At 52.0% G+C, this 16,298-nt stretch overlaps 1 protein-coding gene across 38 annotated transcripts in view; it reads left to right on the top strand.

Moving 5' to 3' along the window:
- Nucleotides 1–16,298, top strand: part of Rbfox3 (RNA binding fox-1 homolog 3) — a 438,563-nt gene that overhangs the window by 92,466 nt on the left and 329,799 nt on the right. For all 38 annotated transcript variants that reach the window (NM_001413230.2, NM_001134498.4, XM_087571022.1 and 35 more), the window contains 1 exon segment: nucleotides 11,063–11,195. The gene's annotated coding sequence lies outside the window, so the exon portion shown is untranslated.

Here is a 16,298-nt window from a genome sequence, read left to right as displayed (position 1 = left end):
TGGGTGAAAGCATGCATGGATGAATGCATGTGTGGATGGGTACATGCATGGATGCATGCATGGATGAATAGATATGTAGCTGAATAGACTGGTGAATGGATGAACAGGTAAGCAAATGGGTAGACAGGATGGGTAGATAGGTAGGTAGGTAGGTAGGTAGGTAGGTAGGTAGGTAGGTAGGAAGGAAGGTAGGCAGGTAGATGAATGGATGAATGGGTATATAGATTGTAGTTGAATGGGTGAATGGGCAGCTATGTAGTTAGGGGATGGACAGGTGAGTAAACGAATGGGCACATGGATAGATGAGTATATGGATAGGTAGATCAATATCTCTGGTAGCTTCACCCTCATCTTTTGTAAGGATGTCTTAGAGTTTCATTGCTGTGAAGAGACCACGACCTTGGCAACTCATATAAAGGAAAACATTTAATTGGGGGCTGGCCTACGGTTTCAGAGGTTTAGACCATTATCATCATGGTGGGAAGAATGGTGGCATGCAGGCAGACAGGCTGGAGAAAGATCTGAGAGTTCATCCTGACCCACAGGCAGCAGAAATGAGTGCCACACTCGGTGTGGTTTGAGTATGTGGTCCTCGAAGCCCTGCCTCCTAGTGACACATTTCCTTTAACAAAGCCACACCCATTCCAACAAGGCCACACCTCCTAATAGTGCCATCCCCCATGGCTCTATGGGGGCCATTTTAATTTAAACCACCACAAAAGACTTATTTTATTTTTAATTGTGTATGCATGTGTATCTATGTGTAGACATGTGCATGAGTGCAGGCACCCAGAGGTCCGAGGGTATCAAATGCCCTGGGGCTGGAGTTACAGGAGGCTGTGAGATAGGTGATGTGGGTGCTAGGAACTGACCTCTATAAGAGCAATATAGACTCATCCATCTCTCCAGCATGCCCTGCTCCCACCTCATCCTGATGTGTGCTCCCTGCCTCCCTGAGCTGTGCTGACCCTCGAGGGGGGGGTCTTCCTTATGCCGTGGAAAATTCCATGACCCCCAATTCATGTGCTGGGTTCTAAAATGGAATCAGATGTATCTTAGAAAGAAAACAAGTTTCTATGGCAGATAGCAGAACAGGACCTTCTAGGCCACAGAGTAGAGGACTACTCAGGCTCAGACTTGAATTGGGCTTGGACAGTTTCTCTGCTGGGCCGTGACCCACGCTTCACATCCGATGGATAGGAATGCAGTCGACAGAGTTCCACCCTACCTGCTCTATAACCCAGCTGTTCCAGACCCCTGCCAAACATCTGTTGGTCCCAATGAGAGCCAGGCTAAGAACAGGGCCTCATCGCTGCCAGAGAAAGTTCTCTGGAGGGCTGTGTTCATCTCCCCAGACCTAGGGAGGTCTTGGGAAGACTCCAGGTGTTTCGTGGTGGCTTCTGGGGAGACTGTTGTGCTCCACCAGCAGACGAGGGACAGCTGTGCCTTGTGAACACATCAGAGAGATCCTATCAATGCATGCTTTGCTTTTAGCTCTTTGCCTGTTGCTCGTGTCAATCAGGGAGAGGCCAGGATTGGACTCACAGACAAGGGGAACTGGGATGAGTATGCTGTTCTAGACCTCCATGCTGTTTCCCTATCTCCTCAGTTCAGGAACTGATGAGAAAAGGTACAGGCCCCATGGTGGGGCCTTTCCACTAGTGCCAGTTTGAAAACCCACCGGGGCATGACTCTCCACCCAAGCATTCAATGCTGCATATAGCTGTCCATGGCCGCTTTCCCTAGAGGAACTGGTTAAGTCCTAGGGTTGACTCTACCATTAGAAGGCTCAGAAGCCTCAGGGTGTTGAGGTTTATTGGTCCAGGTCCTTGTATAGGTGTAACCAAGTCACTGGAAGATGTCCTTGTCTTTCCATTTGGGGAACCCCATCTTCAAAGGTCCCATGTGATACAGGCAAGCATTTGACACTTTTTGGCAACCTTATGCCACCGAGGAGGATGCTTGTGTTGCTCAGCTGTGGCACCACTGTGCCCAGGTGTCAAGAAAAGGGTCATTAACTGGGAAGGTTTAAGGACAAATGCTACCCCAAGATCTTCATGCAGGCTGCTTCTGCCTCACCTCCCTGACAGATGCCCCATTCCCTTCCTCTTCCAGAGGATCTGTGAGGTGTCTACATAAGGACCCGTTCCTTCTGGTGACTAGTATTCTTCTAGGGCAGGGCAGAGCAGGCCTGCCTGGGAATTCTTCTGAGCACTTGTGCACCGCAAATGTCACTGTGTCTCTTGCAATGATTCTTAAAACACACTGCTGTCTTAAGGCATTTCCCTAATATGCATGCTGCAAGACTGGGCTGTGTGCAGAGAGGTTGGGAGCAGCTGAGAAATTCCTCCAGGGAATGCAGTCGGGCTGTAGGCAGAAGTTGGGGGGAGGGGGTTATTCAGGGCTACTGGGGACTCAAGACCCAAAAGAGGGGCAAGGGGAAAGTTTCGTACCTATCTGTCTGGAGAGAGTTTGTGGCTAGTCCACTGGCTTTCGACTCTACCTTTGAACTCCCTTGGGCCCTTCTTATCAGTCACCACAGGGACTCCCTTGAGCACACTCATTTCGGTTTGGTTTTTCTAAAGTTCAGAATCTGTTCAAGTGGTAATCTCTTCTAGTTACAATGTCTCAGATGAGGCTACTTAGTGTCCCCGAATGCTATCTTCTATTCACAGTGGAAACAAACTTCTGCCTTGCCTGTGGGGTTCCCACAATCTGCCCCCGGGGGGAATCTGTAGGTTGGGCACCTCCCTGCTCCCTGCCTCCAAGCCCAGAACGCCACACCCTTCCAGTGTACCCCTCCCTCACCCTCATGCCATCTCGTCTCTCTCCCCACTTCCTCCACTCCCCACCCCCAGGACTTTCTTGTGTGTTCACTCCTGGATACCCCCACTCCTTCCTCCCCTCCCACCTTTCTGCACCCCAAATTCCACTCTTGCTATGCCCTCTTGCATCTGCTCCCCCATCTCCTTGTCCATTTTATCTGCCTGCCCTCAAGTTTGCCAAGGACCAGTTACCCCTCCCTAATACCCAAGAGTCCCCTGTCATCTCCCTCTATCTCCTGTTGATGTACCCAGATTCTCTGTGCCTCTCTCCTGGCCTCGGACTGCCACCTCCCATGTCCCATATCGCACTTCTGCACCCAAGAATAAAACCAACAAGTTTCCCATCTCCAGCCCCTGGGTAGGCACAGAGCTTGACAGAAATCCAGGTTGGCATGGCAGCCCCTGAGTAGGTGCAGAGAACATGGTGGTGCTGGGAACCAAGCATGGGGTTAGCATCAGGAACACGGTAACTTTCCATTTTCAGAATAAAAATGCTTATAGGCTGCTACTGCTCAGAAATAGGGTGGGCCTCCCCGAATCCAGCCTCTCTTCCCACCCCACCTAATCACTTCCTGCTCAGCTAGGCACCTGTCTATTTCTCTCTGGTCTGTCCAAGATAGTTCTCTAAGTGCCCATTGCTAGTTTTCAATCCTGCTTCTGGCCAAGATGACTCCCCACAGGCAGGGTAGGGTTTGCTTCCTCCTGGCCTATTGGGGCTTCCGGCGGGGCTCTGTAGTGAGGTGGTCAGCTGTGTGGGCCTGACATCTCCATGGCTCAGGCAGGCCACATGGATGAGTAGGCTTACAGCTCTGATTCTCCTTCACTCAGAAAGTTATTCAGTGCACCCAGCCCCTTCCTTGTGGGCCTACCAAAGGCGTGCATGTACTCTGAGGTGCATTCACCAGCCTCGCCCACTGCAGGTGACTGCAAAGGGTGATGCTTGACCGCTGTGTGGTGGAAAGGCTATGCTCTTCCGTATGCATTGTGCCTGGGGCCTTGCAGGCAGGGACAGGTAGAGCCTGGTTGGCCTCCCGGCCTTACCCTGTAGACTGTATGTCCTACCATGTCCATTGGCTGTCCGTATCCCCACCTGACCCTGCACTGCTGAGGGCAACAGAGGATACACTCTCAATCCCTGCTGCCTGGTACAGTTGGGCACAGGCTGTCTGTCTTTGTTGAATTCCTGAAGGAAGCAGGGTGTTGCCTGAGTTTCCCACAGACTCTTGGCCCGTTTTTAGCACAGTGAGAGCCTGTCAGGATCAACTTCATGCTTTTCTCCCCCTCCTCACGTCCTCTGCTATCCCACCTGGGCTTCTCTACAGCAAAACAGCACCAGTGTGTGTGTGTGTGTGTGTGTGTGTGTGTGTGTGTGTGTGTGTGAGAGAGAGAGAGAGAGAGAGAGAGAGAGAGAGAGAGAGAGAGAGAGAGAGAACACATGCATGCCCAGGAGAGAAATGACTTGTCCACCAGTTGACCTGGGCTACTAGTTGAAGTTTAAGGTTTTTGTCTTTCTATCAATCCATAGATCTGTTGATCCAATTATCCATCTAGACATCAATCTTCTATCTGTCCATCCATCTATATATACATCGAACCATTGCTCTATCTATCTATCTATCTATCTATCTATCTATCTATCTATCTATCTATCCTTTGATCCATTGAGTGGATGATTGATTGATTGATTGATTAATTCACCCACCCATTCATCGGTCTACCCACCTAACCACTGATGTACTCACCTTTGATTTATTCACACATCCATCCATCTGCCCACCCATCCTTTGATCCATCTATCTATCCCCCCGGCGCAGCATTGAGAACCCAGACCATATCAGGCACTGTGTTTGCAGTACCAAACTCCCCAGCCTTTGTAGACCCGGCTGGAGTGATGCAGAACACCGAAATACAATAGAGGTGAGCAGGAACTTGGGGGTGAAGGTTAGCCTTAGTTATCGGAGGAGAGCTCTGAAGAAAGGTCTGATCGAGGAGAAGGGCCCTCAGCTGATAAAGAGCACAAGGTCACTGTTGGGTGAGAGGGCGCCTGGTTGTTGCTCTAACCTGTGCAACAGCTGGTGCCCTCCTCTGGAAATGCCCTTGTCCTGGGATTCTGCGTTTCTCTGTCGTCTCCTTCTCCCTTTGAGACACCGTGCTCCTCCGTGCAAGACTGCGCTACCCACTAGCTCCTTAGTGGAGCTCTCTGCCATCTCCACCACCTTCTCGCTGGCTGCTCTGCCCACAACTGCAGCTTCAGCCAGGGTTTCTGTTTTCCATAAACTCTTAGTTAACTCTCACCCCGCTACACGTTACCTGCAAACACGATGGCTTAAAGTAACATCATTTATTGGCTCTCAAGTTTCTGGGGTTCCGGAACCTGCAAACAGCTTAGTTTATGGTGTTAGCTCAAGGTATTTCAAAGGTGTCCCACTGCCAGTGTGTGTGGGCTGGAGGCGTCCGAAGCCAGCCCATGACAAGGATGTTAATTCCTATACCATCTAAAGTGGATTCTTAGCCTCCTCCTGCCCGTGTGGTCTCTCGGTAGAGCTGGTGAAGGTCCCATGAAGTGTCGAGAGCCACACAGGAGCCATGTTGTCTTCAGCGACCTGAGCTTGCATGCGTCTTCCTTACCTGTTGTATCCCTTGTTCGCATAGATGACCCGTCTGGGAGGTGGCAGACAAAGACAGTAGAGATTTGGAATCACACAGCCTTCCTGGAAGCTGGTTACCATGGCCCACAAAGCAGGGAGACCTCTTCCTTAAACCTTAGGTCTTAGCACACAACCACTTCAGCTACTTCTGTGTCACTTCAGGGCGATTCAGTCTTTACAGCTTCACAGGCCTTGAAATACATTAACCTTTCAACAAGCAAATAAAAATCCAGGATTTCTACGCAACCAGGTTGACCTGGAGCACACTGTCCACCTACCTGCTGGATACATGCTATTTTTAACATTGTAAAGAGGAGAAAGATAACAATGGCCCCACTGAGACCCTGTTCTGGGACACTACTAGAGAGACCTGAACAAATGTCTGCTCACCCTGGAAAGGGAACCAACAGCAGACCAAAATCTGGCTATCATCAAGACCAACTTGATAAAGCAATGAATTATATTGCCTTTGCTTACAGAAGTATGGGTGAGGGGTTACTTATAGGAACAAGGTTGAGTCAAAGACAGCTGTGACACCAAAGCCGACCCCAGCATGGGTGACAGCCCAGGAAAGCTGGAGACTTGAAATACACTGCACAAGCTGAAGGCACCCCAGCAGGTTGGGGGGGGCGTGCCTCTTTCAGGCAGTTTAAATGGTCTGAGACTTTTACAGGTAACTCGGCCAAACTCTGTTTCTTCTGTGTGGTTCAGCTAGTGTGAGAGTATCTGTCAGACATACACTGTTTGTATTTGCTTGGGTGGGAGGGACTTAGTGAATTTGCTCAGTTTCATGGACTTCCTGAAGCTATTGAATTATTTGCTTTGTGAGCTTAAGGAGCTTCCCTGCGGAATGAGTTTCATCTCATATCCTTAGAACGCTAAGATGGAAAGTTTTATTTGGAAGACATTTATTTCTACACAATGAACCCTTCCCAAGGTAACCTTCCCTGACATCCTAAGGCCCCCAACTTTACTGAGAGGCTATGGAGTAGCTTGTACTAATCTCATGTCCACTGCTGGCCATGTCCCCTGGCTTCTACCTTGCCCTTCAGCAAGCCTACATGTCTCACCTGATTGCCCGGAGCAGTCAATTGAGATTCCTGTCTTGTTTTCACTTGTCTGCAGGGTCCTCCTGGACATCGGGACGCACGTACTCCTAAGACAAATCTGCATAGCTTCCCGCTTAAAAATTCTCCAAGTGGCTTCATAAAGTCCTTGGTGTGGCTTTCAAGGTGCTATGATCTGGTTCCTGACTTCACACTGATGGCCCCGTTTCTGCTTTGTCCAATACTAGTGGTGTCCCATCTCTGTATTCTCAGAAAGACACTTCCCTGTGGCCTTCTCATTTGACACCTGCTGCCTCTTCCTCTGCCCTGCCTCTCCTCTCCTCCTTCCCCTTCTCTTCTTCCTCCTTCTCCTGTCTTCCTCTTACTCCCCCTCCTTCTCCTCCCCCTTCTCTCCCATCCCCCTCTGGGGTCTGTCACCAGCTCCATCTGGGAAGCCAGAACACCCTCCCCCACGCGCGTGGTGGTTTCCCCGTCTCTCTCATTGACATTTAATTCTGCCAGTTGCTCAAATGTCTCGATATAGCACTTGTCTTATGCCAGGCCCTAGGTATGACATGGTGCAAAGGACGATTCCTCCACCTCGAAGCTTGTCCACCTCCACTGTGGTAGTCGGCTGGCTGTTGTGTCTCTACTGTAAGCTTCTTGGAGACATGTCCCTGTGGTGTTCCTTCATCCCCAGCATAGGAGGGACTCATGGAGGTGCTTTCTGGAAGGGTCAGAACATGGGTGCTAGGTGATCAGCAGTCCCTTGGTGTGCCTACGGCAGACCCGGACTGCCACGTCAGGCTCCCTGTCATCGCAGAGTGGGGACCTGGGAGACCGCTGAGGCTCTTCGTTAGGTGATGTGCTGCCGTCGAAGCATAAGGAGCTGATTTTAGATACCAGCAACCACATAAAAAGTTGGGCACCGTGGTAATTGCCTGTAACCGCGGCCCTGGCTGGGCAGGGAGACAGATCCCTAGGGCTCATTGACCGGCCAATTTATCCTAACTGGTGAGCTCCAGGTTTAGCAAGAGAAACCTGCCTGCTAAGAGACCAGAGTATGGCTGAGGTAGGCAGCCGCCATCAACGTCTGCCGCGCACGCACACACCTTTACACATGTGTGCACGGTCCCCTCCCGCCCACGCACAAAGTAAAGCGATGAATTTGCTGGGCAGCTTTGGCAACGGGAGACCCGAACATCTCTATTTCGTTAAAAATGGCTTAAATCGCAGAAGCCTGGTGACTCGGCCATAGCTGGTCTGGTGTGCTTTTTTGTTTTTGTTTTTATCAGGGCCTCTTATGACGTAAGGTGCAGAGTCCTGCTGCTTCTGGGTCTAGCCTCGTAGCTGGGGCTCCCGGGCTCCCGGGCTCCCAGGCTCCCGGGCTCCCCGGCTCCCGGGCTCCCGGGCTCCTGGGCTCCCAGGCTGAGCTCAGGTCAGACAACCACCAGCCTTCCCTTCAGGAACTGTTCCTCTGACCTTGGGGAGAATTGCTTCCCAAATTACAGCCCTCTGCTTTGGGAGTGTTAAACACAGCGCGGCAGGCAGAGAACACGTAAATTACATAAGGCCCGTCCCATTGCCGCTGGGTGACTAGAATAATGTCTCATTTCACCAAACCAAAAGGTACACTGTATTATTAAAACAGGCTGGCATTAAAAGAAGAAGTGGAGCCGCAGTAATACTGTCAGACTCCCACCACACGTCAGAATAATAAACCAGGAGACAGGATCTATAAGGCACGAGGGGAGTGAAGGGTGAAGCCAGCTTCGCAAGAGCCATTTAAAAACGGGAGGAGGAGGTGGCGGCGGCTCATTTTCTTGGAATATTGCATTTCCCCGTTTCTTTACTACTGAAATATGGCTGTCGTGCTGTGTCGTGCTTTCCTCTGGGTTAGAGGCACACTGAGCAGTGCTTTCTGGGTTCAGGCATCATCTTAAACGCTCCTGTTGGTCCTCGGTCTGTGGGCCATACTCTGCATGTGCATGCATGAGTGCGTGAGTGCGTGTGTGCGTGTGTGTGTGTGTGTGTGTTTGTGTGCCTGTGTTTATGCATTGTGTGCATGTGTGTGGGGGTGTGTGGAAATGTGTGTGTGTGTGCCTGTGTGTGAGCGGGTGCATGTGCTCATGAATGTGTAAGTGTGAGCATGTGTATGTGTGAGTATGCACATGTGTGTGAGAGCATTGTGAGCACTGCCTGTGTGAATGTGTGCATGTACATGTGTGCCTCCGTATATGCATTGAGAGTGAATATGTGTGTGTGCATGCAAGCTAGTGCACCTGTGTGCATGAGCACGTGTGTGAGAGCATGTGTGTGCATGGGTGAGTATGTGAGCATGTTTGAGTGTGTGTGTATGCATATGAGTGTGAGTGTGTTGGTTGATCTTCCTGCCTCCACATCCAGAGTGAGGAACCCCTCCCTGATGCTACACACACGCGCACCTGCACACCCCCCCACACACGCACATACAGAGGCTCCTTTCTGCTTCTCATCTGGAATCTTATAAATAAAGCCATTTTCTCAGGTAATATTTAATTTATAAAGAGTTAGTGGTGTCCCCAGCCCACCGAGCCGTATGTAGCTTTGGGGACTTTGGGAAAAGTCTGCCACAGGCTTCTCTGCAGTCTTGGGATATTATGGCTTTTGCTTACCATGGAGAGAGAGAGAGAGAGAGAGAGAGAGAGAGAGAGAGAGAGAGAGAGAGAGAGAGAGAGAGAGAGAGAGAGATTCTTTGCCAACAGTGGACAGCTATAACCCTTCACACTTTAATGACTTCACGTTCCTGGAGTTAGAGGTATATGCACATATGTGTACAGGGGACATCGTGGGGACTTAAGAGTTTCCCACTTACCCTCCCTGCAGCTGCAGAGAGGAGGAGCCTGAGGATGCTAGCAGACCATGGAGTCACGCTTAGACATTCCATGTGTAGTCCTCAGCTGGATCATGAGCTTGCCCAGCTCAAATGTGGGGACACGGTACTACACTCTGCACACACAGCACACAGTAGGGGCACACTCAGCACAAAGTGGGGGCACACTCAGCACACAGTGGGGGCGCACTCAGCACACAGTAGGGGTGCACACAGCACACAGAAAGGCACACTCAACACACAGTCGGGGTGCACACCCCCATAGTGGGGGCACACTCAACACACAGTGGGAGCATACTCAGCACACAGTAGGGATGCACACCGCACATAGTGGGGCACGATAACTATGCTTCAGAGGGTGAGGAAATCTCAGTTCCCGCCCCCACAAATGAGACCCCTTTTGCTGACAACAGGAGTAGCAGATGGTGGCCTTGACCCTGGGGCCCTGTGGAGAGTAGGCACTTAACTCCTCTCTTCCATCTCTCAGCCAGCCCTGGCCTGGCTCCTCTCCAACTCCACCCTCCACACTCTTCTGATGTTGTGGTGGGGGCTACCTGAGTGGAGTATGAGAGTAACAACCCCACAAGCCTACAAAAGCTGTGGCTGCGTGGCTGCGTGGCTGCGTGGCTGCGTGGCTGCGTGGCTGCGTGGCTGCGTGGCTGCGTGGCTGCGTGGCTGCGTGGCTGCGTGGCCCCAGCCTGTGTTCTGTGGTATTCTGTGCAGTGGGTGAGGGATGGATGGCGCTTCATACAGCAGAGAGGAGAAAACAAGCCCCCATGGTGGACAGGTTGCTGGGTTTTCTCTCATTCAACCTGGGTCAAAGAAAACAAAACAAGACTGAGGCTTTTGGTGGGGCATGGCCAGGGCGGGTGTGGGATAGTGAAGATTTTTATCGAGTCTTCTGTCCCTGTATGGTTTTACTGGAAAAGTGGCATGTGCAGAATTTCTGGAGTCAGAGCAGGGAAGAAAGCTATGTAATTACAGAGGGTGCACACCCAATGTGACAGTGGACACAAGGTGTGTTATGGGCGTCGGGGACAGTTACCCTGCATATACAGGGATATCCTAGAGGCCCTGACTACGGGGATGAGGGAGTGCCCTAGGAGAGGTTCCAGATCTCATGAATCCTATAGGCAGAGGGAGATTTACCACAAGACCACCTATGAATGCCTTAGCTCTGTCTGTCACCTGGTCTTTCTTAGATCTCAAATCCTGTGAACTGTGAGCTCCCGAAGGCTGAGTTCACCAATGTCGTCAAAGCAAAGTTGGATGTTTCTAACAAGGGTTGTGGCTAGAGTGGAGACGTGATCTGACCATTCCTATTGAAAGAGAGGGACAAGGTGTCTGTGGGGTGTGTATGTGTCATGTCCGGTTAGAGTCTAAGCCAGAGGAGACAGGAACTGAGGCTGGAAGGGGCCATGGGAGAAGGCAGGGAACAGCTTGGTGGGAGACAAGCGTCCGTGGTGCTGGGGAGTCAGAGGAAGCAGCAGGAAGAGCCTAGGTGTTCAGTGGATGGGGGCGGGGACCACATGAGTGACTCCCTAGTGGCAGGCCCTCCACTACTGCCCCTTTGCCTTTGGCTTCTTGCCAGCATCTGTTTTATATTAAAGGGGAGGGGTTATTTCCAAGGCGAGCATTTATTTTTGTCTTATCCGTTTTCCTTCCCTTCAGGTTGAAAAGCTGCCTGTGAGAACCTAGCCTTCTTTTGTGATCCCGCTCTGTCTGGGCGCACACACACCATACTAAGGAAGCCTCATCAGGTCCTGCACGGGCCCCTGGCAGAAAGTAGACAGCACTCCAACAGGTAAGGCCACGAAACTCCCCTGCTCCTGCCTTGGCATCCGAGTTTGTGGCGAGAGTCACTCTAATAAGACCACTTCAGCTTCCGGAAGGCGTTGCGCGGGGAGGCAGTGGCAGGGTGTCCTGTGACTATGTTTGCGGTTCATTGCGTCTTCGTGGCTTCTAAGAGTTGGTTAAGTCAAAGCGAGTCCCCAGGTCCCCAGGAAAGCATGGCCGTTGACTTTGTTCTCTGTGTCCTGACATTCATCAGCACATTTGGGGGAACTTAGTCTGGGGAGGAGAGTAGCTTCGTGGTCTGCTCCTGTCGGATTGTCAATATGAGATGCATAACTGGCCAGGTCTGGGGATCTGATCATCCAACATAATGTCCAGGTTGCCCTCAAGCCAGTGAGACTCCATCTTGCCACTGAGGTGACAGGTGATTCCCTGTCCCTCAGGCTGAGCAACAGGTTCTGACAGGAGCCACCAGGGCCAGTGTCACACTTAGAGGTTTCAGATTCAACCCGCAAGACTTCATCTGTTTTCCATACAGGGCTTGGGGCCTCTTGAGTTTTGATAATTCCCTAAGCTGGTTTGTAGACCCCAAGAAAATGCTGCACACGTGGTTTCGGTTTTATGATACATGACACACAGGAGAGGGCTGTGAGGACCCTGGGGACTGTGCTCCCATGCTTTCTTCCTGGGAAGTTAGGGAGACCCACCCTCCTGGCCTGCCTGCATATGCACCAGCTAGAAAATACTTCAAGCTGTGTGGAGGTTGGAGGATGACTTCTAGGACAACCCCATCCTGTGGGCTCTGAGGAGGGAGCTCAGGACAGAGCTGGGTAGCAAGTGTCTTTTCTTGATGGCTCATTTCTCTGCTCCCCAGTGACAGATTTTACTGGGTCAAGCGTTTAGTAGGAACACAGGGCAGTGGGCGGCTTCTCCAGAGCCCTCTGCAGAGTTTGTGGGTAAGAATTCTGCATGGTACTGATGCCTCTCCAGGGACACATGCACTGTCCCCTCATGACTGACCGAAGCTCTCTTCCCTGGGGTTTTCTTCTTGTACAAGGCTCACTGGTCCAGAGACTTCCCTGTATATCACTCAGCAAGGTAGCCCCAATCTCTGTGATCATGTGACTATCAATCCGTGATCACGTGACTGTCTCTACAGTGTGCACGAAAGGGATATGCCCTCAGCAGACACTGTACTTAGGTTTTTGATTTTGCACCTTCTCCTGAGCTAGAGGTCTGTAACAAGCTGACGTTTCTGTAACAAGCTGACATTGGACCGTTGCAGTTCTGACTGACCACATGGTCATGAGGGGAAAGAGGAGGCAGCATGCTGAGTGGGCGAGCGATGAAACTCATGAGGTCGGGCGCAGTCATTGTGTCCTCACATTTCTCAGGATATTGGATGCAGCCCTTGGTAGATGGAGGATTGCCTGCCTCCGAGCATCTCTGATGAGCCCAGGAAAAAGTCCCTCGTGGAGTTTGTAAGCCTGTAGATGGGGAGTGGGCTGGGCTGGGGAACAGCTGCTGTGTATTATAAGTAACGTCCAGGGGTGCAGAGGCCGAGGGGGACAAATGGGATGTGCTGAACTGACCAATGCTTGGGAAAGGAGGCGCCACTGTTCGTGCAGGGACAGGTTGTGATGCTGATGCTCCAGGTAGGGATGTGTGGAAGCATTTAGAAGATGGGTATGGAGGGTTAAGGTCAGAGTTGAATGGCTGAGTGGAAAGTGGGCGGAGTGCAGATGGATCCAGTGCCCAGGGGCTGGGGTCCGAGGCCTCGGGGGTAGGGTGGGGTTGTAATCTGTTAAAACCAGCAGCAGCCACTAAAGGGTTCTGAGTCAGGGGCTTCCTCTGCTGTGGCTCAAGCCTGATGAGATGAGGACAGTGCTGCCTCCTGTGAGGGTCAAGGCAGGGAGGTCGGAGTTGAAGCCGGGGTTAGTTCAGGGATGCTGTAGGGTCAGCAGTCTGGCCTGGGACTGGACCAGAGGTAGATACTGGGCCAAGCTTGAGCTGACTCTTGTCCTGTGCTGACTGAGATGTCCCTGCTCAGTGACCCAAGCCATGCTGGGAGGTCCTCAGTGTCCCCTTGTCACTCTAAGATCATGGCTTGTGGCTCCCGAGAGCCTCAGAGGGACTGGGTCTTGCAGCTGGCCTCGGGCGAGCTCTAGTGTCCTGCTGCCGGACGCTGGAGCTCCTGACTCTACCCCCGAGTGAGGACACCTGGCCCAGATTCACCTTCCTGGGCTTCAGAGAACCATTGTGCCCAGCAAGGTAGTTCTCTGGGGTCATTAAAACTGAAAGCACAAAGCCCAGTAGTCCAGGATGGACCTGGGAAGTCCAGGAGCCAGGTGCCTTTACATGGAGAACTTTGCCCAACACACTCACATTCGGACCTCGGTGGGTTTAGAAGGTGGCTTTGACAGCTGCACATCTAAGTCTTGTCCTTCCTGTGGGGTGAAGGCAAGGGGGCTGTGGACTCACAGGGAGCCCATCTTCTAAAAGAAGATAGTGTGTCCCAGCCTTCTGTAGGTGGCCTGGCTAACCTGTGTGTCTTTTCAGCAGCTCTGACAGAACTGTCAGGTCAGAAACATGGATGAGTGGCCTGGTTTGTCAGGCTGCTGACTCCTGCACATGTGCACATACACGCGCACACGCACATACACACACACACACACACATGCACACGCACATGTTACACACCAGAACGATGCCTTGTGATGTCAAATCTGCTGCCGGTGTGTGAGAGTTCCTTGCTCTGACTCTTTGGCAAAGAGCTTCTCCTTAAGAGTGGGTTTGAGGTCAGAGATGAAGAACCTGGACTGGAAGAGCGTGCTGCAGCCTATGGCTGAACAGAGCTGGGTCACAGTTCCGGGAACAGCTTCGCCATGTAGCTCACTTAGTGTGATCCCTTCCACTGCCAATATGTCCTGTCCAAGGGGCAACAGGAGAAGAAATGATTTCCTCCTGCCTTCGACCCTGCCCTCTGCATTTCTCGTCTTTAGGCAGGACCTTGTCCTTAGGTCTTATTTAAAAGCACAGCCCTTCCAACACGGAGCCAATTTGGATCTTACCGTGCAGCCAATCCCAAGCCTTTATTATAAAGCATGGGCAGACATTAATTTTCTGCAAAATGAGGTGTTGCAGTGGCCAGTCTGTGGGCAGGGGTCCGTCAGACATGCTGGAAGGAGACGTCTGTCACCCACCAGTACAGCAGATGTGCCACCTTGCCTCGTCCCTTCTGCTGTCCCCAAGTTCTCAGGTCCTCCCAGCCATATTTGTATCCATTGCCTGTGTCACTCAGGGGGACCAGAGGTTGTGACCAGTGTTCCTTCTCCGGATGTTTTCAAGAGGGGAGAGCTGCTCAGGCTCAGGAGCCGAGGGAGGGGAGCGTCAAGCCTTCCACTCCTTTCTGTGCCCCTACTGAGGCTGGGGCCCTGCAGGCTGGGGCGGAGCATGCATGTTTGCGGTTGAGCTGCTGGCACCCTACAAGTGCTAAACGTTGGAAGACATCCATCTCCAAGGCCCCCACCCTCGAGCCGTGTCCCATGAGCACAACAGGCGACATCCCATAAATCATCTCCGAATGAGCGTGCTTCCTGCACTCATCCATCACGCCTGGCTCTCCTCTGCTTGTTTTTAAAAGCTGTTAAACCAGAATCCATCACAGGGGATGCCGCCGACACCTTGGGCTGAGCCGTACACCAGCTGCCTGAATCTGCGGTGGTTACTGAGGTCTCCTGGTGTGGGGAGGAGTGTGATCATGGCTTTGTCCAGCCATATCAGAAGCCACTTAGAGACAGACCTTCCTATCTGTCTTTTCGGAGCCTGCCCCACTGTGCCGCTGGGCAAAAGGGTTGGGGCCCACTGGACCCACACAGGGCTTCCTGGGCAGGACTCCTGCTCTCATCTGGGCTCCTTCTAATGGTTTAATTAGGGAATTTCACTGGAATGAGCTCTGAGGATGCACAATGCTCACCCATGGTTTTGTCCCCACTTCTCCTGACCTGCTCCCTCCTCCTGACTTTCTCTCCTCTTCTTCTCCCTCTTCCCTATTTATCCTCGTTTTCCCTATTCCTCCTTTTCTTTCTGCCTCTTCTCCCTCTTCCTCACTCTTCCTCTTCCTCCTCTCCCTCTCCTCCCTCCTCTTCCTCCTCACTCTTCCTCTTCTCCCTCCTCAAACCTCTTCCCCCTCTTCTCCTTCCTCTTCCTCCTCTTCTCCCTCTTCTCCCTCCTCCCCCTCCACTCCCACTTTCTTCACCTTAGGTTTCCATATGCCTTCTTCCCAGGCCTACTAGCCCAGCTCCATGCTTGGTCTCACTGCCCTCTCCCTTTCCCTGTAGTCCTGGGAAGCTGGCAGTCGAGTGACATCCGGGACGTGTCGGGGGAGGTGAGAAGGCTCCAGAGATGGCGTCTCCTCCATGAGAACCCTCGGCTGGAAGCTTCTAGGCATCGGGATGTTTCCTACACAACTGGTGCTGGGCCTGCTCCAGTCTCTAGACAGATGTCACAGGCCTTGGTGGCATTTGTGTATCGTCTCCCATCTGCCTGCAGCGTCTCCTTCGTCCTTTTCTTGGCCTTGCATGTGTTAGTCGAAGGATAAAAACCGCTTGTCGGAGCTGCTTCGACCTCTCCTAAAAAGTAGAAAACCAGGTCAATACTTTTCCCTTGGTGGCTTTGAGCTCTGTGGCAGAGCTAGGAAGGGGCTGGAGGGGGTCACAGAGGATCCCAAAGAGTTCCCCAGGTCTTGACTCTGGGGTGAAATCGTCCAATTAGAGCGCATTAGTTGCCAGGGTGTTAGAACATTAGGAACTATTAGGCTGCTCCGCCTGTGGCTCCTGACCTGGCAGGGAAGGCGTCTCTGGGCTGTGGCTAGCCCTTCTGAGGGGTGAGACGGGATGACCCTGTGGGGGTCATCTCCAGAGCATCGGGGTGGCCACATGAACTGAAGACTAGCTGGTTGTGTCCAGGTCATGTCTTATTGTCCTACGGCGGTGGCAGTCTCCCAGAATCCCAGCCCTCAGGAGGCAGAGACGGGAATCGCTAGAGCAAGCCGGCTAACTCACTTACATACATACATACATACATACATACATACATACATACATACATACAT

This window comes from Rattus norvegicus, chromosome 10 (genome assembly GCF_021556685.1).
Source record: "Rattus norvegicus strain SHRSP/BbbUtx chromosome 10, alternate assembly SHRSP_T2T, whole genome shotgun sequence".
NCBI classification, from domain to species: Eukaryota; Metazoa; Chordata; class Mammalia; order Rodentia; family Muridae; genus Rattus; species Rattus norvegicus.
The sequence above is the reverse complement of the archived record's forward strand: the minus strand, read 5'-3'. Positions and strand labels throughout refer to the sequence as shown.